We start from the raw sequence: 5355 nt of genomic DNA on the forward strand, positions 1-5355 counted from the left end.
TGGCGGAGACAGAGAGGTTTTATAAAGGGAGACCTTTAGTACCGGTTGCCGCTACGAACCGGGACTAAAGACCCTTTAGTCCCGGGTGATGATTAGAACCGGGACTAAAGGTCTGATCTTTAGTCCCGGGTGTAGCCACGGCCCGGGAGTAAAGGTCATTTGGGCGGACTGCGTAAACGCAGCCCACCTTTAGTCCCGGGTGATGATTAGAACCAAGACTAAAGGTCTGATCTTTAGTCCCGGTGTCTCCACGGCCCGGGAGTAAAGGTCATTTTGGCGGGCTACGAAAACACAGCCCACCTTTAGTCTCAGGTGTAGCCACGGCCCGGGAGTAAAGGGCATTTTAGGCCCGGGAGTAAAGGTGGTCTGCAGTTGGCTTTCTCCGGTTTCCATAAGTTTTTTCCTTTTTTATATATTTCTTTTATATAAAAATGCATAGAGTTATTAATTGCCTAATAAATAAAATATTACCAAAAAAATTATAAAAAAAATCCCTGGACTTGGTTTTGCAGTATTATACACAACAAAAAATTGTAACCTAAACTCTTTTGTTTTACTGTATGAATATTTGACATAGTGTAAATAATAATTACAATTTGCACCATGCAAAAATATACTACTTAATTAAAATCATTAAAACTATTGCTTTTCGACAGGAAATTAGTTTTCACATCTTATTAACGTTGATCATTTGGTTTTTCATCACACATTCTCCACGAGAAATCCACTGTCTAGCAGAAAATTCATTTAAACCATAGAAAATATGAAAACACGACAAAAAAATCTGAAGTCACAATTATTACATAATAGGTCTAATACATCACTAAATATATCAAGCGGGCACAGTAGTGAACTTCTTCTTAACGTATATCCCTTGGTTATGATCGCGTCGTAACCATGGAGTGTCCTCATCATTTACCTGGATGCTTGGGTCTTTGTTCACTGTGAAGGGTAGAATTCGTTCATCCTTTTCATAATCTTCTGATATGTCTGACTTGTCTTCAATTCTGACGATGTTTCTTTTCCCTGAAAGAACTATGTGGCGCTTTGGCTCATAGATTGGGTCGTTGTTGTTTTTCCCTCTCTTCGGTTTTATAGACATGTCCTTGACATAAAACACCTAATTCACATCCTTGGCAAGGACGAATGGTTCGTCTTTGTACCCAATATTGTTGAGGTCCACGGTTGTCATTCCATACTGGTTGTCGACTGCTACCCCGCCTCCAGTCGCCTTTACCCATTGGCACTTGAACAAAGGTACCTTAAAAGTAGGTGCATAGTTTAGTTCACATATCTCCTCTATGCGGCCATAATATATTTGCTTATTTCCATTAGGGTCGGTGGCATCTATGCGGACATCACTGTTTTGGTTGGTTCTCCTTTTATCTTGGGCTACTATGTAAAATATATTCCCATTTATCTCGTACCCTTTGTATGTGAGGATATGCCACGATGGCTGCCTAGCCAACAAATACAGCTGCTCATCAATACTCTCATCACCCTGGCATTCTTTTCGCAACCAGTCGCTGAAAGTTTCCATGTGCTGACGCGTAATCCAAGCTTCAGACTTCCCTAGAAACTCGGATCGGAGCAACTCTTTATGTGTCTCGATATACGGATCCACCAAGGAGGACTTTTGCAGAACTGTGTAGTGTGCTTTATTAAAATAATTGTCCTGCGTACCAATATATGTTTTCTTCCCTAGTGTCCCCTTTCCACTTAGTCTCCCCTCGTGTCGCGATTCAGGAACACCAACCGGGTCAAGGTCGGGAATAAAGTCAACACAAAACTTAATGACCACCTCTGTTCCATAGCCCTTGGCGATGCTTCCTTCTGGCCGAGCACGATTGTGAACATATTTCTTTAGGACTCCCATGAACCTCTCAAAGGAGAACATGTTGTGTAGGAACACAGGACCGAGAATGCTAATCTCCTTGACCAGGTGAACTAGGAGGTGTGTCACAATATTAAAGAAGGAAGGAGGGAACACCAACTCAAAGCTGACAAGACATTGAACCACATCATTCTATAGTTTAGCTAGATCCATTAGATCGATTGCCTTATGAGAAATTGCATTGAGGAATGCACATAGCTTCACGGTGGCTAGACGTACATTTAGAGGTAGAATTCCTCTTAATGCAACTGGAAGCAATTGCATCATGAGCACATGGTAGTCATGGGACTTTAAGTTTAGGAATTTCTTCTCTGGCATATTATTATACCCTTTATATTCGAGGAGAATCCAGATGGTACCTTGATGCTTGCTAGGCATTCAAACATGCTTTCCTTCTCTTCTTTGCTAAGAGTGTAGCTGGCAGGACTTAAGTAATGGCGTCCATCATCTGTCTTCTCTGGATGTAGGTTGTCTCGTTCTTTCAAACATCGTAGGTCCTGTCATGCTTCAAGTGTGTCCTTAGGCTTCCCATACACACCCATGAAGCCTAGCAGGTTCACACAAAGATTTTTCGTCAGGTGCATCATGTCGATCGTGCTACGGACCTCTAGGACTTGCCAATAGGGTAGCTCCCAAAATATGGACTTCTTCTTCCACATGGGTGCGTGACCGTTGGCGTCGTTCAGAACAGGTTCGCTGCCATGTGCCTTTCCAAATACTACTTTCACATCCTTGACCATATTGAGTACATCCTCACCAGTTCGGTTGCCCGGCTTGGACTGGTGGTCTGCCTTACCTTTAAAATGCTTGCCTTTCTTTCTTAGGGGGTGATTCGCAGGAAGAAATCAACGATGGCCAAGGTACATGACCTTTCGACATTTTTTCAAGAATATACCTTTAATGTCATCAAAACAGTGCGTGCAGGCATTATATCCCTTGTTTGATTGTCCTGAAAGATTACTTAGAGCAGGCCAATCATTGATTGTTACGAACAACAATGCTCGCAGGTCAAAGTGCTCCTATTTGTGCTCATCCCACACATATACACCTGGTCTGTTCCACAAAAGTAGAAGTTCTTCAACTAGTGGCCTCAGGTACACTTCGATGTCGTTGCCAGGTTGCCTTGGACCTTGGATGAGCACTGGCATCATAATAAACTTACGCTTCATGCATAACCAGGGAGGTAGGTTGTAGATACATAGAGTAATAGGCCAAGTGCTATGACTACTGCTCTGCTCCCCGAAAGGATTCATACCATCCGTACTTAAAGCAAACCTTAAGTTTCTTGCGTCATTTGCAAACTCCAAAAATTCTCTATCGATTGCTCTCCACTAGGACCCATCAGCAGGGTGTCTCAACATATTGTCTACCTTACGGTCTTCTTTGTGCCATCACAATAACTTTGCATGGTCTTTGTTTCTGAACAGATGTTTCAAGCGTGGTATTATAGGAGCATACCACATAATCTTGGCAGGGATTTTCTTCGTGGGACGTTCGCCCTCAACATCTCCAGGGTCATCTCGCCTGATCTTATACCGCGATGCATGACATACTGGGCATGCATCTAACTTCTCGTACTCCTCGCCACGGTAGAGGATGCAGTCATTAGGACATGCATGTATCTTTTGGATTTCTAATCCCAAAGGGCATACTACCTGTTTTGCTTCGTACGTAGTGATGGGCAATTCATTATCTTTTGGAAGCATCATCTTTTGGATTTTTAGTAACTCCCCAAATTCCTTGTCAGATACACCATTCTTTGCCTTCCATTACAGCAATTCCAGTGTGGTACCCAACTTTTTCTGTCCCGCATCACAAGTTAGGTATAGCAATTTCTTGTGATCCTCTAGCTTGCGCTCGAACTTGATCTTCTCCTTTTCACTTTCGCATTCTCTTTGTGCGTCATGAATGGCCTGACCAAGATCATCAGCAGGCTCATCTTCTACCACTACCTCTTCTTCAGCTTCCCCCATTGTAGTATCATTGAAGGCACCATATTCAGCAATAATGTCATCATCGTCCCATTGTTCTTCTTCACCTTCTTCCATTACAACCTCGGTTTCTCCGTGCTTTGTCCAACAAATATAGTTTGGCATGAAACCCGACTTCAACAAGTGTGAATGAAGACTCCTTGAGCTAGCATATTCCTTCAAATTCTTACATATGACACATGGGCAGCACATAAAACCATCGTGTTTGTTTGCCTCGGCCACACGTAAGAAAGAATGCACGCCCTCAATGAACTCTTGGGAGCGGCGATCAGCATTGTACATCCAATGCCGGCTCATCTGCATTACATGACATACATACTATATTAAAACCTAAAACATAATCAGTTAATTATACGACATGCATGCCACCACACAAGGTATTAATTTATGAAAGTCTCACTACAATGTAGACAATCCCAACTACCACTAAAAAAACTAAAGCTAAAATGCACTTCAGCAGCATAAGGATTTCGCGACCAATCCCAACTAAAACAGACAGATCATACGTTTGTTCAACATCTATGGGCTTCTTCCGCAGGATCACTGCCTCATCAGCCGCCGTAGCCGCCTGTGCAAGAGAGTTTTGCACGTGTTCAACATACTCTTCCTCCCAGTACCAGCCTGAACATCCAGTGCCATCCCACTGAAATTAAAACAAAAAATTAGAACTTTAATCACAATCATCATGAAAATAAGTATAAATTAACCATAATCATCAAATGCGACAAAAATAACTCACATTGCGATCCGGACACTTGTAGAAGATACGACCCTTGTTGGGATACTCCTTCCTCACCCGATACTCCATCACAATCTTCTCCTCACACTTGCCGCATGCAATGAGAGGAAGGTCCGGCCCCAGTCGCTTTGGAACCCGATGAGAGGCCGAGGACCCGGAAGCAGTTGCCATCTACTCTCTATACTCATTTTTAATATAATATAAATTTCTCATTTTATAAACAAATAAAATTAAAAAAACTCTAAAATTCTCTATATCTCCAAACCATGAAGTGTGCTATGCATGCTAGAATTGAAAACTCAATACTAGTTTTGAATAATTACTTTAACCTTCCTTCATCCAAATACGCAAACTTTAAAGTGATTTTGAGCTTAATTGGCTTACAAATAAAAAAATCTAACATAAAAAAACCACATATATATCTAGTCCACAAAATGAAATAAGCTACTGATGAAACATCAGAGTATAAAGTTGGTAACCTTCGGAACCGAAGAATCGATGGAGGAATGGAAGAAATCTTGTGATACACCGGTGATAAGGAAGAACAGAGGCCGGCGATGAAGCAAGAACACTGAGCTCGAAGTGGCTCGGGCTCGGGAGGAACAATGGCTATATAGGAGGGGACCTTTAGTCCCGGTTGGAGACAGAAACCGGGACTAAAGGTCCATTCCTAGTTCCAGACAGAGCCTCCAGCCGGGAGTAGACTTTTACTCCCGGTTGGAGGGACCAAC

This window comes from Miscanthus floridulus, chromosome 18, assembly GCF_019320115.1.
Source record: "Miscanthus floridulus cultivar M001 chromosome 18, ASM1932011v1, whole genome shotgun sequence".
In the NCBI taxonomy this organism is placed as follows: domain Eukaryota; kingdom Viridiplantae; phylum Streptophyta; class Magnoliopsida; order Poales; family Poaceae; genus Miscanthus; species Miscanthus floridulus.